The sequence below is a fragment of the Pleuronectes platessa genome, chromosome 8, assembly GCF_947347685.1.
Source record: "Pleuronectes platessa chromosome 8, fPlePla1.1, whole genome shotgun sequence".
NCBI classification, from domain to species: Eukaryota; Metazoa; Chordata; class Actinopteri; order Pleuronectiformes; family Pleuronectidae; genus Pleuronectes; species Pleuronectes platessa.
The window spans coordinates 1150884-1173150 of NC_070633.1; the positions used below are offsets into that span (position 1 = coordinate 1150884).

Below are 22267 nucleotides of genomic sequence, written 5' to 3' on the forward strand. Positions count from 1 at the left end.
ACTCTTTGTGTTAGGTAAAAAAAATGTAAATACATGGGACACTTGTAGGCACTTTACATTATAGAGAAATGCCTAGAAATGTCCCACACGTTTTGTTAGGGAAAAATACAATACATGGGAGAAATCATTCTCCAGGACCAGCCAAGCCCGGGGACCCACTCTAAAGCCCCACCCTGAGTGCTGAAAAATGCCTAGAAATGTCTCACTCTTTGTGTTAGGTAAAAAAAATGTAAATACATGGGACACTTGCAGGCAGTTTACATTATAGCAAAAATGCCTAGAAAAGTCCCACACGTTTTGTTAGGGGAAAATACAATACATGGGAGAAAAAATTCTCCAGCACCAGCCAAGCCCGGGGACCCACTCTGAAGCCCCACCCTGAATGATGAAGAAAATGCCTAGATATGTCTCACTCTTTGTGTTAGGTAAAAAAAAAAAAATAATACATGGGACACTTGTAGGAACTTGACATTATAGCAAACATTTCTAGATATGTTCCACACGTTTGGTTAGAGAAAAATACAATACATGGTAGAAAATAATCTCCAGCACAAGCCGAGCCCGGGGACCGACTCTAAAGCCCCACCCTGAGTGCTGACAATGCCTAGAAATGTCTCACTCTATGTGTTATGTAAATAAATACATGGGACACTTGCTAGCACTTCACATTATAGCAAAAATGCCTAGAAATGTCCCAAATGTTTTGTTAGGGAAAAATACAATACATGGGAAATAACATTCTCCAGCACCAGCCAAGCCCGGGGACCCACTCTGAAGCCCCACCCTGAGTGCTGAAAGATGTCTAGAAATATCTCACTCTTTGTACTAGGTAAAAAAATAAAAAATACATGGGACACTTGTAGGCACTTTATTGTATAGAAAGAATGCCTAGAAATGTCCCAAATGTTTTGTCAGGGAAAAATACAATACATGGTAGAAAAAATTCTCCAGCACCAGCCAAGCCCGGGGAACCACTCTAAAGCCCCACCCTGAGTGCTGAAAAAGACCTAGAAATGTCTCACTCTTTCTGTTATGTAAAAAAATACATGGGACACTTGTAGGCACTTTACAGTATAACAAAAATGCCCAGAAATCTCCCACACGTTTTGTTAGGGAAAAATACAATACATGGTAGAAAAAATTCTCCAGCACCAGCCAAGCCTGGGGAGCCACTCTAAAGCCCAACCCTGAGTGCTGAAATATGCCTAGAAATGTCTCACTCTTTGTGTTATGTAAAAAAATACATGGGACAATTGTAGGCACTTTACAGTATAACAAAAATGCCTAGAAATCTCCCACACGTTTTGTTAGTGAAAAATACAATACATGAGATAAAAAACCTCCAGCACCAGCCGAGCCCGGGGACCCACTCAAAAGCCCCCACCCTGAGTGTTGAAAAATGCCTAGAAATGTCTCACTCTTTGTGTTATGTAAAAAAAATGTCATGGGACACTTGTCGGCACTTTACATTATAGCAAGAATGCCTAGAAATGTCCCAAATGTTTTGTTAGGGAAAAATATAATACATGGGAGAAAAAAATCTCCAGCACCAGCCAAGCCTGGGGATCCACTCTAAAGCCCAAACCTGACTGCTGAAAAATGCCTAGAAATGTCTCACTCTTTGTGTTAGGTAAAAAAAATGTAAATACATGGGACACTTGTAGGCACTTTACATTATAGAGAAATGCCTAGAAATGTCCCACACGTTTTGTTAGGGAAAAATACAATACATGGGAGAAATCATTCTCCAGGACCAGCCAAGCCCGGGGACCCACTCTAAAGCCCCACCCTGAGTGCTGAAAAATGCCTAGAAATGTCTCACTCTTTGTGTTAGGTAAAAAAAATGTAAATACATGGGACACTTGCAGGCAGTTTACATTATAGCAAAAATGCCTAGAAAAGTCCCACACGTTTTGTTAGGGGAAAATACAATACATGGGAGAAAAAATTCTCCAGCACCAGCCAAGCCCGGGGACCCACTCTGAAGCCCCACCCTGAGTGATGAAAAATGCCTAGATATGTCTCACTCTTTGTGCTAGGTAAAAAAAATTAAAAATACATGGGACACTTGTAGTCACTTTATAGTATAGCAAGAATGCCTAGAAATGTCCCAAATGTTTTGTCAGGGAAAAATACAATACATGGTAGAAAAAATTCTCCAGCACCAGCCAAGCCCGGGGAACCACTCTAAAGCCCCACCCTGAGTGCTGAAAAATGCCTAGAAATGTCTCACTCTTTTTGTTATGTAAAAAAATACATGGGACACTTGCAGACACTTCAAATTATAACAAAAATTCCTAGAAATGTCCCAAATGTTTTGTTCAGAAAAAATACAATACATGGGAGAAAAAATTCTACAGCACCAGCCAAGCCAGGGGAGCCACTCTAAAGCCCAACCCTGACTGCTGAAAGTTGCCTAGAAATGTCTCAATCTTCGTGTTATGTAAAAAAATACATGGGACACTTGTAGGCACTTTACATTATAGCAAAAATGCCTAGAAATGTGCCATTCGTTTTGTTAGGGAAAAATACAATACATGGGAAAAAACAATTCTCCAGCACCAGCCAAGCCTGGGGAGCCACTCTAAAGCCCAACCCTGAGTGTTGAAAAATGCCTAGAAATGTCTCACTCTTTGTGTTATGTAAAAAAAATGTCATGGGACACTTGTCGGCACTTTACATTATAGCAAGAATGCCTAGAAATGTCCCAAATGTTTTGTTAGGGAAAAATATAATACATGGGAGAAAAAAATCTCCAGCACCAGCCAAGCCTGGGGATCCACTCTAAAGCCCAAACCTGACTGCTGAAAGATGCCTAGAAATATCTCACTCTTTGTGTTAGGTACAAAAAAAAAAATACATGGGACACTTGTAGGCACTTTACATTATAGAGAAATGCCTAGAAATGTCCCACACGTTTTGTTAGGGAAAAATACAATACATGGGAGAAATCATTCTCCAGGACCAGCCAAGCCCGGGGACCCACTCTAAAGCCCCACCCTGAGTGCTGAAAAATGCCTAGAAATGTCTCACTCTTTGTGTTAGGTAAAAAAAATTGAAATACATGGGACACTTGCAGGCAGTTTACATTATAGCAAAAATGCCTGGAAAAGTCCCACACGTTTTGTTAGGGGAAAATACAATACATGGGAGAAAAAATTCTCCAGCACCAGCCAAGCCCGGGGACCCACTCTGAAGCCCCACCCTGAATGATGAAGAAAATGCCTAGATATGTCTCACTCTTTGTGTTAGGTAAAAAAAAAAAAAAAAATACATGGGACACTTGTAGGAACTTGACATTATAGCAAACATTTCTAGATATGTCCCACACGTTTGGTTAGAGAAAAATACAATACATGGTAGAAAATAATCTCCAGCACAAGCCGAGCCCGGGGACCGACTCTAAAGCCCCACCCTGAGTGCTGACAATGCCTAGAAATGTCTCACTCTATGTGTTATGTAAATAAATACATGGGACACTTGCTAGCACTTCACATTATAGCAAAAATGCCTAGAAATGTCCCAAATGTTTTGTTAGGGAAAAATACAATACATGGGAAATAACATTCTCCAGCACCAGCCAAGCCCGGGGACCCACTCTGAAGCCCCACCCTGAGTGCTGAAAGATGTCTAGAAATATCTCACTCTTTGTACTAGGTAAAAAAATAAAAAATACATGGGACACTTGTAGGCACTTTATTGTATAGAAAGAATGCCTAGAAATGTCCCAAATGTTTTGTCAGGGAAAAATACAATACATGGTAGAAAAAATTCTCCAGCACCAGCCAAGCCCGGGGAACCACTCTAAAGCCCCACCCTGAGTGCTGAAAAAGACCTAGAAATGTCTCACTCTTTCTGTTATGTAAAAAAATACATGGGACACTTGTAGGCACTTTACAGTATAACAAAAATGCCCAGAAATCTCCCACACGTTTTGTTAGTGAAAAATACAATACATGAGATAAAAAACCTCCAGCACCAGCCGAGCCCGGGGACCCACTCAAAAGCCCCCACCCTGAGTGTTGAAAAATGCCTAGAAATGTCTCACTCTTTGTGTTATGTAAAAAAAATGTCATGGGACACTTGTCGGCACTTTACATTATAGCAAGAATGCCTAGAAATGTCCCAAATGTTTTGTTAGGGAAAAATATAATACATGGGAGAAAAAAATCTCCAGCACCAGCCAAGCCTGGGGATCCACTCTAAAGCCCAAACCTGACTGCTGAAAAATGCCTAGAAATGTCTCACTCTTTGTGTTAGGTAAAAAAAATGTAAATACATGGGACACTTGTAGGCACTTTACATTATAGAGAAATGCCTAGAAATGTCCCACACGTTTTGTTAGGGAAAAATACAATACATGGGAGAAATCATTCTCCAGGACCAGCCAAGCCCGGGGACCCACTCTAAAGCCCCACCCTGAGTGCTGAAAAATGCCTAGAAATGTCTCACTCTTTGTGTTAGGTAAAAAAAATGTAAATACATGGGACACTTGCAGGCAGTTTACATTATAGCAAAAATGCCTAGAAAAGTCCCACACGTTTTGTTAGGGGAAAATACAATACATGGGAGAAAAAATTCTCCAGCACCAGCCAAGCCCGGGGACCCACTCTGAAGCCCCACCCTGAATGATGAAGAAAATGCCTAGATATGTCTCACTCTTTGTGTTAGGTAAAAAAAAAAAAATAATACATGGGACACTTGTAGGAACTTGACATTATAGCAAACATTTCTAGATATGTTCCACACGTTTGGTTAGAGAAAAATACAATACATGGTAGAAAATAATCTCCAGCACAAGCCGAGCCCGGGGACCGACTCTAAAGCCCCACCCTGAGTGCTGACAATGCCTAGAAATGTCTCACTCTATGTGTTATGTAAATAAATACATGGGACACTTGCTAGCACTTCACATTATAGCAAAAATGCCTAGAAATGTCCCAAATGTTTTGTTAGGGAAAAATACAATACATGGGAAATAACATTCTCCAGCACCAGCCAAGCCCGGGGACCCACTCTGAAGCCCCACCCTGAGTGCTGAAAGATGTCTAGAAATATCTCACTCTTTGTACTAGGTAAAAAAATAAAAAATACATGGGACACTTGTAGGCACTTTATTGTATAGAAAGAATGCCTAGAAATGTCCCAAATGTTTTGTCAGGGAAAAATACAATACATGGTAGAAAAAATTCTCCAGCACCAGCCAAGCCCGGGGAACCACTCTAAAGCCCCACCCTGAGTGCTGAAAAAGACCTAGAAATGTCTCACTCTTTCTGTTATGTAAAAAAATACATGGGACACTTGTAGGCACTTTACAGTATAACAAAAATGCCCAGAAATCTCCCACACGTTTTGTTAGGGAAAAATACAATACATGGTAGAAAAAATTCTCCAGCACCAGCCAAGCCTGGGGAGCCACTCTAAAGCCCAACCCTGAGTGCTGAAATATGCCTAGAAATGTCTCACTCTTTGTGTTATGTAAAAAAATACATGGGACAATTGTAGGCACTTTACAGTATAACAAAAATGCCTAGAAATCTCCCACACGTTTTGTTAGTGAAAAATACAATACATGAGATAAAAAAACCTCCAGCACCAGCCGAGCCCGGGGACCCACTCAAAAGCCCCCACCCTGAGTGTTGAAAAATGCCTAGAAATGTCTCACTCTTTGTGTTATGTAAAAAAAATGTCATGGGACACTTGTCGGCACTTTACATTATAGCAAGAATGCCTAGAAATGTCCCAAATGTTTTGTTAGGGAAAAATATAATACATGGGAGAAAAAAATCTCCAGCACCAGCCAAGCCTGGGGATCCACTCTAAAGCCCAAACCTGACTGCTGAAAAATGCCTAGAAATGTCTCACTCTTTGTGTTAGGTAAAAAAAATGTAAATACATGGGACACTTGTAGGCACTTTACATTATAGAGAAATGCCTAGAAATGTCCCACACGTTTTGTTAGGGAAAAATACAATACATGGGAGAAATCATTCTCCAGGACCAGCCAAGCCCGGGGACCCACTCTAAAGCCCCACCCTGAGTGCTGAAAAATGCCTAGAAATGTCTCACTCTTTGTGTTAGGTAAAAAAAATGTAAATACATGGGACACTTGCAGGCAGTTTACATTATAGCAAAAATGCCTAGAAAAGTCCCACACGTTTTGTTAGGGGAAAATACAATACATGGGAGAAAAAATTCTCCAGCACCAGCCAAGCCCGGGGACCCACTCTGAAGCCCCACCCTGAGTGATGAAAAATGCCTAGATATGTCTCACTCTTTGTGCTAGGTAAAAAAAATTAAAAATACATGGGACACTTGTAGTCACTTTATAGTATAGCAAGAATGCCTAGAAATGTCCCAAATGTTTTGTCAGGGAAAAATACAATACATGGTAGAAAAAATTCTCCAGCACCAGCCAAGCCCGGGGAACCACTCTAAAGCCCCACCCTGAGTGCTGAAAAATGCCTAGAAATGTCTCACTCTTTTTGTTATGTAAAAAAATACATGGGACACTTGCAGACACTTCAAATTATAACAAAAATTCCTAGAAATGTCCCAAATGTTTTGTTCAGAAAAAATACAATACATGGGAGAAAAAATTCTACAGCACCAGCCAAGCCAGGGGAGCCACTCTAAAGCCCAACCCTGACTGCTGAAAGTTGCCTAGAAATGTCTCAATCTTCGTGTTATGTAAAAAAATACATGGGACACTTGTAGGCACTTTACATTATAGCAAAAATGCCTAGAAATGTGCCATTCGTTTTGTTAGGGAAAAATACAATACATGGGAAAAAACAATTCTCCAGCACCAGCCAAGCCTGGGGAGCCACTCTAAAGCCCAACCCTGAGTGCTGAAATATGCCTAGAAATGTCTCACTCTTTGTGTTATGTAAAAAAATACATGGGACACTTGTAGGCACTTTACAGTATAACAAAAATGCCTAGAAATCTCCCACACGTTTTGTTAGTGAAAAATACAATACATGAGATAAAAAACCTCCAGCACCAGCCGAGCCCGGGGACCCACTCAAAAGCCCCCACCCTGAGTGCTGAAAAATGCCTAGATATGTCTCACTGTTTGTGTTAGGTAAAAAAAATAAAAATACATGGGACACTTGTAGACACTTTACAGTGTAGCAAATATTCCTCTAAATGTCCCACACATTTTGTTAAGGGAAAATACAATACATGGGAGAAAAAATTCTCCAGCACCAGCCAAGCCCGGGGTACCACTCTGAAGCACTACCATGAGTGATGAAAAATGCCTAGATATTTCTCACTCTTTGTGTTAGGTAAAAAAGTACATGGGACACTTGTAGGCACTTTACAGTACAGCAAAAATGCCTCGAAATGTCCCACACGTTTTGTTATTGAAAAATACAATACATGGGAGAAAAAAATCTCCAGGACCAGCCAAGCCTGGGGAGCCACTCTAAAGCCTAAACCTGACTGCTGAAAGATGCCTAGAAATATCTCACTCTTTGTGCTAGGTAAAAAAATTTAAAATACATGGGACACTTGTAGTCACTTTATAGTATAGCAAGAATGCCTAGAAATGTCCCAAATGTTTTGTCAGGGAAAAATACAATACATGGTAGAAAAAATTCTCCAGCACCAGCCATGCCCGGGGAACCACTCTAAAGCCCCACCCTGAGTGCTGAAAAATGCCTAGAAATGTCTCACTCTTTTTGTTATGTAAAAAAATACATGGGACACCTGCAGACACTTCAAATTATAACAAAAATTCCTAGAAATGTCCCAAATGTTTTGTTCGGAAAAAATACAATACATGGGAGAAAAAATTCTACAGCACCAGCCAAGCCAGGGGAGCCACTCTAAATCCCAACCCTGACTGCTGAAAGTTGCCTAGAAATGTCTCAATCTTCGTGTTATGTAAAAAAATACATGGGACACTTGTAGGCACTTTACATTATAGCAAAAATGCCTAGAAATGTCCCATTCGTTTTGTTAGGGAAAAATACAATACATGGGAAAAAACAATTCTCCAGCACCAGCCAAGCCTGGGGAGCCACTCTAAAGCCCAACCCTGAGTGTTGAAAAATGCCTAGAAATGTCTCACTCTTTGTGTTATGTAAAAAAAATGTCATGGGACACTTGTCGGCACTTTACATTATAGCAAGAATGTCTAGAAATGTCCCAAATGTTTTGTTAGGGAAAAATATAATACATGGGAGAAAAAAATCTCCAGCACCAGCCAAGCCCGGGGACCCACTCTGAAGCCCCACCCTGAATGATGAAGAAAATGCCTAGATATGTCTCACTCTTTGTGTTAGGTAAAACAAAACAAAAAAATACATGGGACACTTGTAGGAACTTGACATTATAGCAAACATTTCTAGATATGTCCCACACGTTTGGTTAGAGAAAAATACAATACATGGTAGAAAATAATCTCCAGCACAAGCCGAGCCCGGGAACCGACTCTAAAGCCCCACCCTGAGTGCTGACAATGCCTAGAAATGTCTCACTCTTTGTGTTATGTAAATAAATACATGGGACACTTGCAGGCACTTCACATTATAGCAAAAATGCCTAGAAATGTCCCAAATGTTTTGTTAGGGAAAAATACAATACAGGGGAAATAACATTCTCCAGCACCAGCCAAGCCCGGGGACCCACTCTGAAGCCCCACCCTGAGTGCTGAAAGATGTCTAGAAATATCTCACTCTTTGTGCTAGGAAAAAAAATAAAAAATACATGGGACACTTGTTACGTGTGTGGTTGTTTTCCTGTGTCTCCCCTCTCATTCTCTGTAGGTCTCACACCATTGGCTGTTCCTCCACCATCGTCCAACCCCCTGTCCAATCTGGGAGCTGTCTGTTGGCCAATCAGTGTCGTCAGGCCTTGATAACTTGCACCTGTTTTGTCTCCATGGAGGGAGGCCATTGTCTGCCTGTGTGTGGGCTGTGTGGGGCTGTTGCCTTTTGTTTGTGAGATGCCACCGGGGTTTAGGTGAATAGGTAAGACACCCTTGGGTTTACACTGCCATCACGTAGACCGTACTCTGTTATCACATCAGGTTAGGAGCGGGGCCACCCTCTGTATGTATTAGCTAGGTTGTATGTGTGCACTAGTTAGTTGTCACTTTATCTTGTTTTCTTTGCTTTGGCTCCGCTTATAGTTCCCTATTCCCCTTGGCGGATCGCTGGCTAAATAAAACACACTTACTTATCCAGTTTGCTGTTGTGCCCTGTTTTGTTGTTCTCCGAGTCAGCCTAACAGTAACATGTGTTATGGTTCCCCTACTCCCCCCCTAGACGTAGCAAGCTAACATCCTGGAGCCGTAACATATTTGGGGGCTCGTCCGGGATCCTCATTGTAGGACTCCACGTCGGGCTGGCTGTGAGGTGTTCGATGCAGGTGTGCACATAGTGTAGCTGGTTTGTGTGTATAAGATAGGCAGTAGTTGTTTTTGTAGGGCTCGTTATGGAGGCTTTTGATTTGGGTGTCTTTTTGGCTGATCCGTCTATGGATCGAATTGACAGATGCCGGAAGGCTGATTTATATGCCATAGCGGCTCATTTTGAGTTTCCAGTTCAGGGGACCCTGCTCAAAGCGAGACTTAAGGAGTGTGTCGTGGATATGCTGGTGGGCAAGGAGGTGCTTGGTGTGAATGTGGCTTCTCCTTGTAGTGATGATAGGGAGGACATGCAGGCTGGGGCAGAGGCTAAGCCACCCGCTACCTTACCACGCTTTAATCCGTTGTCACCTACTTTATTAATGTCGTCTCAGGACGCCCGTCTGAAAGTAAGGTTGGCCTGCTTGCAAATGGAGGCTGAGCGTGGAGAGAGGCAAGCTGAGCGTGAGCACCATCTGGAGATCCGACGGATTGAGGCAGAGAAGGAGGTGAAACTACGGAGGTTGGAATTGGAGGCTGCAAGTGCAGCACGGTCACCCCAAACCACCCTCTCTTCTCCACTAGCTAGCTCATTTTGCACATTGGATGTGACTAAACAAATGGCGTTGGTTCCGCAGTTCCGGGAATCGGAAATCGATTCTTATTTTGGTGTGTTTGAACGCATCGCAGTTTCTATGCAGTGGCCTAAAGAGGTGTGGCCCCTCTTGCTTCAGTGTAAACTAACTGGTAAAGCTCAGGAGGTGTTGGCGTCCATTTCGTTGGCGGACAGTCTAGATTACGAAATTGTTAAGACCACTGTTCTTCGTGCGTATGAGTTAGTACCTGAGGCATATAGACAAAAATTTAGGAGTTGCAAAAAGTCTCCTGATCGTACTTTCATGGAGTTTGCTCGAGAGAAGTCCACCTTGTTTGATCGGTGGTGCACCGCCACTAAAACTACAGATTTTTCCTCTCTTCGAGAATTAGTCCTGCTGGAGGAATTCAAGAATAGTGTATCAGAACGTATAGTAACATACTTGAATGAGCAAAAAGTGGTGTCAATGTCCCAGGCAGCTGTATTAGCGGACGAGTTTGTACTCACCCACAAGCCCGCTCATTCGTTCTCTACCTCTCCAACCACTCAGTTTCGCAGGTCAGTTTCGCTACCTTTACGTTCTAGGGAGGAACGGGAGTGTTATTATTGTCATGAATTTGGCCATTTAATTGCTGACTGTCAGCTTCGTATGAGAAATCATCCACCGCCCGTTCAACAACCAAAGGGGGTTGGGTTGATAAGTACAGTTTCTCGCTCTGTGGCAGTTATGCCGAATGTGTGTATTTCTGACCTTCCTGACCCCAGCTACAAACCATTCATTTTGAGTGGTCTCGTGTCACTGACCGGTGATCCAAAGGAACAGCAAAAGGTTCAGATTCTCCGTGACACTGGGGCGGCCCAGTCGTTTATCCTCTCTGATGCAGTGCCATTGTCAGGTGATTCATTCTGTGGTTCCAGTGTTTTGCTTCAGGGCATAGAGATGGGGTTTGTGCCAGTCCCCTTGCACCTGATACATTTAAAATGTGATTTAGTCAGTGGAATTTTCAAAGTCGGGGTATGTCATAACCTGCCGGTAAAAGGCGTTCAGTTTATCATGGGCAATGATATTGCTGGAGGCAGAGTGCTGCCTATGTTGGAGGTATTGGACTGTCCCGAAGCTAACGCTGAGGATGAGTTAGCCGAGAGATTCCCTGGGATTTTTCCGGTGGGGGCTGTTACACGGGCGCAGTCCCGACCATTGAGTAATGTGGTTGACCTGTCTGACTCCTTTCTTGTCCCAGTGGGGGACGTAAATGAGGTTACTGGTTCTACCTCTGTGCCCCCTCCACAGCCTGATAAGAACAGTGCCGTTGAGAGTGCTGGCCTTAGTCTCGACCCATTGCCTCTACCGATAACTCGTGATAAGCTGGTTGCTATGCAAAAGATATATTCTACACTGGAGCAGTGTTATGGGAAGGCTGTTACTCCGGGTGGGGATATCGACGGTAAGGTGGGTTACTTCCTAGATAATGCTCTTCTCATGCGTAAGTGGACTTCATCTCTTGATTCAGAACGTGACTGGAGTGTGATCTATCAGATTGTAGTGCCTGTTGCATATCGACAGGATATTCTATCACTTGCTCATAGTCACGTATGGTCTGGTCATTTAGGTATCACGAAAACCTATGACAGGATTCTAAGGCACTTCTTTTGGCCTGGACTGAAACGTGATGTAGCTGCATTCTGTCGTACTTGTCATACCTGTCAGGTCACAGGAAAACCAAACCAGGTTATTCCACCCGCTCCTCTCTGTCCGATACCCGCGTTAGGTGAGCCTTTTGAGCACGTGTTAGTTGATTGTGTTGGCCCATTGCCTAAGTCTAAGACTGGTAACCAGTTTTTATTGACGATTATGTGTGTTGCTACACGTTATCCTGAGGCTATTCCCCTTCGGAAATCACTGCTCAGGCAGTGGTCAAGGCTTTGGTTAAGTTTTTCTCGACGTTTGGGCTCCCGAAAGTGGTGCAAACTGATCAAGGAAGTAATTTCCTTTCTAACCTTTTTGAGCAGGTGCTGACATCTTTGTCTATTACACACAGAGTTTCCAGTGCCTACCACCCTGAGTCTCAGGGTGCCCTCGAACGTTGGCACCAAACGCTTAAATCCATACTGCGAAAGTACTGTCTCGAGACCGGGAGAGACTGGGATGAGGGTGTTCCTTTTGCCTTGTTTGCGGTTCGTGAGATCGTTCAGGAGTCCTTAGGGTTTAGTCCGGCTGACCTTGTTTTTGGACATACGGTACGCGGCCCTCTCAGAGTTCTGAAAGACCAGCTTATCTCGGGTAGTGCTTCTTCTCAAAATGTGTTAACTTATGTGAGCCGGTTCCGTGAAGGGTTGCACAGTACCTGTGCCCTCGCTAGGGAAGCTCTGTCCGCCTCACAGAAGCGGATGAAGCGTCACTTTGATGAGAAGGCTGTCCCACGTTCACTGCAGACGGGTGACCAGGTTCTAGTTCTGCTTCCCATTCCCGGATCCTCCCTCTCTGCCCGTTTCTCCGGTCCTTATTGTGTGGGACGGAAGTTGAGTGACACAGATTATGTTATACAGACCCCAGATCGGAGGCGCAAGACAAGAGTTTGCCATGTTAACATGCTTAAGTTGTATCATGCAAAAGTTACTCCTCCTGAGGACTCCGTAGAAGGGTCTACGGGTCCCACAGTCAAGTCTGCCGTTCCAGCTGTATTGGTTCCAGGCTCCTACCAGGTTCCTGAGGGTGACGAGGATGGATTGGAGTTGCGGAGTGCTCCTCAACAGACCCCTCGGTTGTTGAACTCTCGGATGCTGTCATCTCTTGACTCGCATCTGGCCTATCTGGATGAGGAACGTAGGGCTGACATGGTAGCCCTAATACGTGGGTTCCCTTGTCTGTTCGGTGATGTTCCTTCCCTGACCAACGTTTTGAAGCATGATATAGATGTGGGAGGTGCAGCACCTATCAAGCAGCATCCATACCGCATTAACGCTACGAAAAGGTTGATCATGTCGCAGGAGGTGTCTTATTTAGTAGAGAATAGTCTGGCGTCTTCGAGCTCTAGTCCTTGGAGTTCACCATGCCTCTTGGTACCCAAGCCTGATGGCACGTTCCGTTTCTGTACGGATTATAGGAAGGTGAACGCAGTCACGGTTCCTAACTCGTACCCGTTGCCGCGTATTGATGATTGTGTGGACACCATTGGGTCTGCCCGGTATGTGACAAAGCTGGATCTGTTAAAGGGATATTGACAAGTCCCACTTACTGCTCGTGCTTCTGAGATCTCCGCATTTGTCACTCCAGACAAGTTTCAGCAGTACTCAGTGATGGCGTTTGGGATGCGGAATGCACCTGCCACTTTCCAGCGCTTAGTGAATATTGTTTTAGCTGACGTCCCACACTGTGCTGCTTACCTCGATGATGTGGTTGTGTATTCGTCTGATTGGGCTGCTCATGTAGATACCTTGACAACAGTGTTCCAGCGTTTGGCGAGGGCTTCCTTGACGCTGAATTTGGCAAAATGTGAGTTTGGTAGGGCTACCGTTACTTACCTTGGTAAACAGGTTGGGGGTGGTGAGGTGCGCCCCGTGGAGGCTAAGGTGACTGCTATCACTGCCTTCCCAGTGCCAACCACCCGGCGTGAGCTGCGCCGCTTCTTGGGTATGGCTGGGTATTATCGTGGGTTCTGTAGGAATTTTTCCTCTGTTGTCGCCCCTCTGACTAGTCTGCTGAGCCCCTTGGTCCCGTTTGCGTGGTCTCCAGATTGCCAACACGCTTTTGTTTCTGTTAAGACTCTGCTATGTAGTACCCCTGTTCTGGTGGCTCCTGACTTTGAGAAGCCATTCAAGATGGAGGTAGACGCATGCAATGTAGGTGCCGGTGCCGTTCTTATCCAGGAGGATTCCAACGGGCTGGACCATCCGGTCTGCTACTTCTCACGGAAGTTCAATGAGTGCCAGACACGGTACTCTACTATTGAGCAGGAAGCTCTGGCTTTGCTGATGGCACCCCAGTTTTTTGAAGTTTATTTGGGATCGAGTTCTAGGCCAATTGTGGTCTACACGGATCACAATCCGCTGGTTTTTCTCCACCGGATGTATAATCAGAACCAGCGCCTCATGCGGTGGGCGCTGATTGTGCAGGGGTACAACCTGGTGATTCGTCACAAGAAGGGCTCCGAGAATATGTGTGCGGATGCCCTTTCTCGTGTGTGATGTTTGCTCTTATGGGTGGGGGTGTTACGTGTGTGGTTGTTTTCCTGTGTCTCCCCTCTCATTCTCTGTAGGTCTCACACCATTGGCTGTTCCTCCACCATCGTCCAACCCCCTGTCCAATCTGGGAGCTGTCTGTTGGCCAATCAGTGTCGTCAGGCCTTGATAACTTGCACCTGTTTTGTCTCCATGGAGGGAGGCCATTGTCTGCCTGTGTGTGGGCTGTGTGGGGCTGTTGCCTTTTGTTTGTGAGATGCCACCGGGGTTTAGGTGAATAGGTAAGACACCCTTGGGTTTACACTGCCATCACGTAGACCGTACTCTGTTATCACATCAGGTTAGGAGCGGGGCCACCCTCTGTATGTATTAGCTAGGTTGTATGTGTGCACTAGTTAGTTGTCACTTTATCTTGTTTTCTTTGCTTTGGCTCCGCTTATAGTTCCCTATTCCCCTTGGCGGATCGCTGGCTAAATAAAACACACTTACTTATCCAGTTTGCTGTTGTGCCCTGTTTTGTTGTTCTCCGAGTCAGCCTAACACTAACATGTGTTATGGTTCCCCTACTCCCCCCCTAGACGTAGCAAGCTAACATCCTGGAGCCGTAACAGTTATGTAAATAAATACATGGGACACTTGCAGGCACTTCACATTATAGCAAAAATGCCTAGAAATGTCCCAAATGTTTTGTTAGGGGAAAATACAATACAGGGGAAATAACATTCTCCAGCACCAGCCAAGCCCGGGGACCCACTCTGAAGCCCCACCCTGAGTGCTGAAAGATGTCTAGAAATATCTCACTCTTTGTACTAGGTAAAAAAATAAAAAATACATGGGACACTTGTAGGCACTTTATTGTATAGCAAGAATGCCTAGAAATGTCCCAAATGTTTTGTCAGGGAAAAATACAATACATGGTAGAAAAAATTCTCCAGCACCAGCCAAGCCCGGGGAACCACTCTAAAGCCCCACCCTGAGTGCTGAAAAATACCTAGAAATGTCTCACTCTTTCTGTTATGTAAAAAAATACATGGGACACTTGTAGGCACTTTACAGTATAACAAAAATGCCTAGAAATCTCCCACACGTTTTGTTAGGGAAAAATACAATACATGGTAGAAAAAAATTCTCCAGCACCAGCCAAGCCTGGGGAGCCACTCTAAAGCCCAACCCTGAGTGCTGAAATATGCCTAGAAATGTCTCACTCTTTGTGTTATGTAAAAAAATACATGGGACACTTGTAGGCACTTTACAGTATAACAAAAATGCCTAGAAATCTCCCACACGTTTTGTTAGTGAAAAATACAATACATGAGATAAAAAACCTCCAGCACCAGCCGAGCCCGGGGACCCACTCTAAAGCCCCAACCCTGAGTGCTGAAAAATGCCTAGATTTGTCTCACTGTTTGTGTTAGGTAAAAAAAATAAAAATACATGGGACACTTGTAGACACTTTACAGTGTAGCAAATATTCCTCTAAATGTCCCACACATTTTGTTAAGGGAAAATACAATACATGGGAGAAAAAATTCTCCAGCACCAGCCAAGCCCGGGGTCCTACTCTGAAGCACTACCCTGAGTGATGAAAAATGCCTAGATATTTCTCACTCTTTGTGTTAGGTAAAAAAGTACATGGGACACTTGTAGGCACTTTACAGTACAGCAAAAATGCCTCGAAATGTCCCACACGTTTTGTTATTGAAAAATACAATACATGGGAGAAAAAAATCTCCAGCACCAGCCAAGCCTGGGGAGCCACTCTAAAGCCCAAACCTGACTGCTGAAAGATGCCTAGAAATATCTCACTCTTTGTGCTAGGTAAAAAAATTTAAAATACATGGGACACTTGTACACACTTTATAGTATAGCAAAATGCCTAGAAATGTCCCACACGTTTTGTTAGGGGAAAATACAATACATGGGAAAAAACAATTCTCCAGCACCAGCCAAGCCTGGGGAGCCACTCTAAAGCCCAAACCTGACTGCTGAAAGATGCCTAGAAATATCTCAGTCTTTGTCTTAGGTAAAAAAAATTTAAATACATGGGACACTTGCAGGCAGTTTACATTATAGCAAAAATGCCTAGAAAAGTCCCACACGTTTTGTTACGGGAAAATACAATACATGGGAGAAAAAATTCTCCAGCACCAGCCAAGCCCGGGGACCCACTCTGAAGCCCCACCCTGAATGATGAAGAAAATGCCTAGATATGTCTCACTCTTTGTGTTAGGTAAAAAAAAAAAAAAAAATACATGGGACACTTGCAGGCACTTTATATTATATCAAAAATGCCTAGAAATGTCCCAAATGTTTTGTTAGGGAAAAATACAATACATGGGAGAAAAAATTCTCCAGCACCAGCCAAGCCCGGGGACCCACTCTGAAGCCCCACCCTGAGTGATGAAAAATGCCTAGATATGTCTCACTCTTTGTGCTAGGTAAAAAAAATTAAAAATACATGGGACACTTGTAGTCACTTTATAGTATAGCAAGAATGCCTAGAAATGTCCCAAATGTTTTGTCAGGGAAAAATACAATACATGTTAGAAAAAATTCTCCAGCACCAGCCAAGCCCGGGAACCACTCTAAAGCCCCACCCTGAGTGCTGAAAAATGCCTAGAAATGTCTCACTCTTTTTGTTATGTAAAAAAATACATGGGACACTTGCAGACACTTCAAATTATAGCAAAAATTCCTAGAAATGTCCCAAATGTTTTGTTCGGAAAAAATACAATACATGGGAGAAAAAATTCTACAGCACCAGCCAAGCCAGGGGAGCCACTCTAAAGCCCAACCCTGACTGCTGAAAGTTGCCTAGAAATGTCTCAATCTTCGTGTTATGTAAAAAAATACATGGGACACTTGTAGGCACTTTACATTATAGCAAAAATGCCTAGAAATGTCCCATTCGTTTTGTTAGGGAAAAATACAATACATGGGAAAAAACAATTCTCCAGCACCAGCCAAGCCTGGGGAGCCACTCTAAAGCCCAACCCTGAGTGTTGAAAAATGCCTAGAAATGTCTCACTCTTTGTGTTATGTAAAAAAAATGACATGGGACACTTGTCGGCACTTTACATTATAGCAAGAATGCCTAGAAATGTCCCAAATGTTTTGTTAGGGAAAAATATAATACATGGGAGAAAAAAATCTCCAGCACCAGCCAAGCCTGGGGATCCACTCTAAAGCCCAAACCTGACTGCTGAAAGATGCCTAGAAATATCTCACTCTTTGTGTTAGGTACAAAAAAAAAATACATGGGACACTTGCAGGCAGTTTACATTATAGCAAAAATGCCTAGAAAAGTCCCACACGTTTTGTTAGGGGAAAATACAATACATGGGAGAAAAAATTCTCCAGCACCAGCCAAGCCCGGGGACCTACTCTGAAGCCCCACCCTGAATGATGAAGAAAATGCCTAGATATGTCTCACTCTTTGTGTTAGGTAAAAAAAAAAAAAAAAATACATGGGACACTTGTAGGAACTTGACATTATAGCAAACATTTCTAGATATGTCCCACACGTTTGGTTAGAGAAAAATACAATACATGGTAGAAAATAATCTCCAGCACAAGCCGAGCCCGGGGACCGACTCTAAAGCCCCACCCTGAGTGCTGACAATGCCTAGAAATGTCTCATTCTTTGTGTTATGTAAATAAATACATGGGACACTTGCAGGCACTTTACATTATACCAAAAATGCCTAGAAATGTCCCAAATGTTCTGTTCGGAAAAAATACAATACATGGGAGAAAAAATTCTACACCACCAGCCAAGCCTGGGGAGCCACTCTAAAGCCGAACCCTGACTGCTGAAAGGTGCCTGGAAATGTCTCAATCTTCGTGTTATGTAAAAAAATACATGGGACACTTGTAGGCACTTTACATTATAGCAAAAATGCCTAGAAATGTCCCATTCGTTTTGTTCGGGAAAAATACAATACATGGGTGAAAAATTCTCCAGCACCAGCCAACCCCGGGGACCCACTCTGAAGCCCAACCCTGAGTACTGAAAATTCCTAGAAATGTCTCACTCTTTGTGTGAGGAAAAAAAATACATGGGACACTAGAAATGTCGTACACGTTTCGTTAGGGAAAAATACAATACATGGGAGAAAAAAGTTATGCTCCAGCCGAGCTCGGGGAACCACTTTAAAGCCCAACCCTGAGTGCTGAAAAATGCCTAAAAATGTCTCTCTCTTTGTGTTATGTAAAAAAAGACATGGGACACTTGTAGGCACTTTAAAGTATAGCAAAAATTCCTAGAAATGTCCCAAATATTTTGTTCGGAAAAAATACAATACATGGGAGAAAAAATTCTACAGCACCAGCCAAGCCAGGGGAGCCACTCTAAAGCCCAACCCTGACTGTTGAAAGTTGCCTAGAAATGTCTCAATCTTCGTGTTATGTAAAAAAATACATGGGACACTTGTAGGCACTTTACATTATAGCAAAAATGCCTAGAAATGTCCCATTCGTTTTGTTCGGGAAAAATACAATACATGGGAAAAAACAATTCTCCAGCACCAGCCAAGCCTGGGGAGCCATTCTAAAGCCCAACCCTGAGTGTTGAAAAATGCCTAGAAATGTCTCACTCTTTGTGTTATGTAAAAAAAATGACATGGGACACTTGTCGGCACTTTACATTATAGCAAGAATGCCTAGAAATGTCCCAAATGTTTTGTTAGGGAAAAATATAATACATGGGAGAAAAAAATCTCCAGTACCAGCCAAGCCTGGGGATCCACTCTAAAGCCCAAACCTGACTGCTGAAAGATGCCTAGAAATATCTCACTCTTTGTGTTAGGTACAAAAAAAAAATACATGGGACACTTGCAGGCAGTTTACATTATAGCAAAAATGCCTAGAAAAGTCCCACACGTTTTGTTAGGGGAAAATACAATACATGGGAGAAAAAATTCTCCAGCACCAGCCAAGCCCGGGGACCTACTCTGAAGCCCCACCCTGAATGATGAAGAAAATGCCTAGATATGTCTCACTCTTTGTGTTAGGTAAAAAAAAAAAAAAAAATACATGGGACACTTATAGGAACTTGACATTATAGCAAACATTTCTAGATATGTCCCACACGTTTGGTTAGAGAAAAATACAATACATGGTAGAAAATAATCTCCAGCACCAGCTAAGCCCGTGGACACACTCTAAAGCCCCTCCCTGAGTGCTGAAAAATGCCTAGAAATGTCTCACTCTTTGTGTTAGGGAAAAATACAATACATGAGATAAACAACCTCCTGCACCAGCCGATTCCGGTTACCCACTCTAAAGCCCCCACCCTGAGTGTTGAAAATGCCTAAAAATGTCTCACTCTTTGTGTAAGGGAAATATACAATACATGGGAGAAAAAACCTCAAGCACCTGCTGAGTCCAGGGACCCACTCTAAAGCCCCCACCCTGAGTGCTGACAATGTCTAGAAATGTCTCACTCTTAGTGTATGGGAAACATATAATACAATACATGGGACACTTGTAGGCACTTTACATCATAGCAAAAATCCCTAAAAATGTCCCAAACGTTTGGTTAGGGAAAAATACAATACATGGGAGATAAAACCTCCAGCACCAGCCACGGCAGGGGACCCACTCTAAAGCCCCCACTCTGTGTGCTGAAAATGCCTAAAAATGTCTCACTCTTTGTCTTAGTGAAAAATACAATTCATGGGTCACTACTAGTCACTTTACATTATGGCAAAATGCCTACAAATGTCCCACACGTTTGGCTAGGGAAAAAAACAATGCATGGGATAAAAAACCTCCAGCACCAGCAGAGCTCGGGGACTTACTCTAAAGCCCCCACCCTGAGTGCTGACAATGACTAGAAATGTCTCACTCTTTGTGTTATGTAAAAAAATACATGGGACAGTTGTAGGCACTTTACATTACAGCAAAAATGCATGGAAATGTCCCAAACGTTTGGTTGGGACAAATACAATACATGGGAGGAAAAAATCTCCACCACCAGTCGAGTCCCGGGACCCACTCTAAAGGCCTACCCTTAGTCCTAAAAAATGCCTAAAAATGTCTCACTCTTTGTTTAGGGAAAAATATACATGGGACACTTGTAGGAACTTGACATTATAGCAAACATTTCTAGATATGTCCCACACGTTTGGTTAGAGAAAAATACAATACATGGTAGAAAATAATCTCCAGCACCAGCCGAGCCCGGGGACCGACTCTAAAGCCCCACCCTGAGTGCTGACAATGCCTAGAAATGTCTCACTCTTTGTGTTATGTAAAAAACTACATGGGACAGTTGTAGGCACTTTACATTATAGCAAAAATGCATGGAAATGTCCCAAACGTTTGGTTGGGACAGATACAATACATGGGAGAAAAAAATCTCCACCGCAAGCTAAGGCCGGGGACCGACTCTAAAGCCCCACCCTGAGTGCTGAAAAATGACTTGAAATGTGTCACTCTTTGTGTTAGGGAAAAATAAAATACAATACATGGGACACTTGTAGGCACTTTACATTATAGCAAATTGCCTAGAAATGTCCCACACGTTTGGTTAGCGAAAAATACAATACATGGGAGGAAAAACTTATGCTCCAGCCGAGCTCGGGGAACCACTTTAAAGCCCCCACCCTGAGTGCTGAAAATGCCTAGATATGTCTCACTCTTTGTGTTAGGTAAAAAAAAAAAAAAAAATACATGGGACACTTGTAGGAACTTGACATTATAGCAAACATTTCTAGATATGTCCCACACGTTTGGTTAGAGAAAAATACAATACATGGTAGAAAATAATCTCCAACACAAGCCGAGCCCGGGGACCGACTCTAAAGCCCCACCCTGAGTGCTGACAATGCCTAGAAATGTCTCACTCTTTGTGTTATGTAAATAAATACATGGGACACTTGCAGGCACTTCACATTATAGCAAAAATGCCTAGAAATGTCCCAAATGTTTTGTTAGGGAAAAATACAATACATGGGAAATAACATTCTCCAGCACCAGCCAAGCCCGGGGACCCACTCTGAAGCCCCACCCTGAGTGCTGAAAGATGTCTAGAAATATCTCACTCTTTGTGCTAGGTAAAAAAATAAAAAATACATGGGACACTTGTAGGCACTTTATTGTATAGCAAGAATGCCTAGAAATGTGCCAAATGTTTTGTCAGGGAAAAATACAATACATGGTAGAAAAAATTCTCCAGCACCAGCCAAGCCCGGGGAACCACTCTAAAGCCCCACCCTGAGTGCTGAAAAATACCTAGAAATGTCTCACTCTTTCTGTTATGTAAAAAAATACATGGGACACTTGTAGGCACTTTATTGTATAACAAAAATGCCTAGAAATCTCCCACACGTTTTGTTAGGGAAAAATACAATACATGGTAGAAAAAATTCTCCAGCACCAGCCAAGCCTGGGGAGCCACTCTAAAGCCCAACCCTGAGTGCTGAAATATGCCTAGAAATGTCTCACTCTTTGTGTTATGTAAAAAAATACATGGGACACTTGTAGGCACTTTACAGTATAACAAAAATGCCTAGAAATCTCCCATACGTTTTGTTAGTGAAAAATACAATACATGAGATAAAAAACCTCCAGCACCAGCCGAGCCCGGGGACCCACTCTAAAGCCCCCACCCTGAGTGCTGAAAAATGCCTAGATATGTCTCACTGTTTGTGTTAGGTAAAAAAAATAAAAATACATGGGACACTTGTAGACACTTTACAGTGTAGCAAATATTCCTCTAAATGTCCCACACATTTTGTTAAGGGAAAATACAATACATGGGAGAAAAAATTCTCCAGCACCAGCCAAGCCCGGGGACCCACTCTGAAGCACTACCCTGAGTGATGAAAAATGCCTAGATATTTCTCACTCTTTGTGTTAGGTAAAAAAGTACATTGGACACTTGTAGGCACTTTACAGTACAGCAAAAATGCCTCGAAATGTCCCACACGTTTTGTTAGTGAAAAATACAATACATGGGAGAAAAAAATCTCCAGCACCAGCCAAGCCTGGGGAGCCACTCTAAAGCCCAAACCTGACTGCTGAAAGATGCCTAGAAATATCTCACTCTTTGTGCTAGGTAAATAAATTGAAAATACATGGGACACTTGTACACACTTTATAGTATAGCAAAATGCCTAGAAATGTCCCAC

The 22267-nt window shown here is 43.1% G+C and overlaps 1 pseudogene; it reads left to right on the top strand.

The window, feature by feature from the left end:
• The window catches only part of LOC128446373 (piggyBac transposable element-derived protein 3-like), a 132581-nt pseudogene extending 123712 nt beyond the window's left edge, over positions 1–8869 (top strand).
• Positions 8870–22267: the final 13398 nt, after the last annotated feature.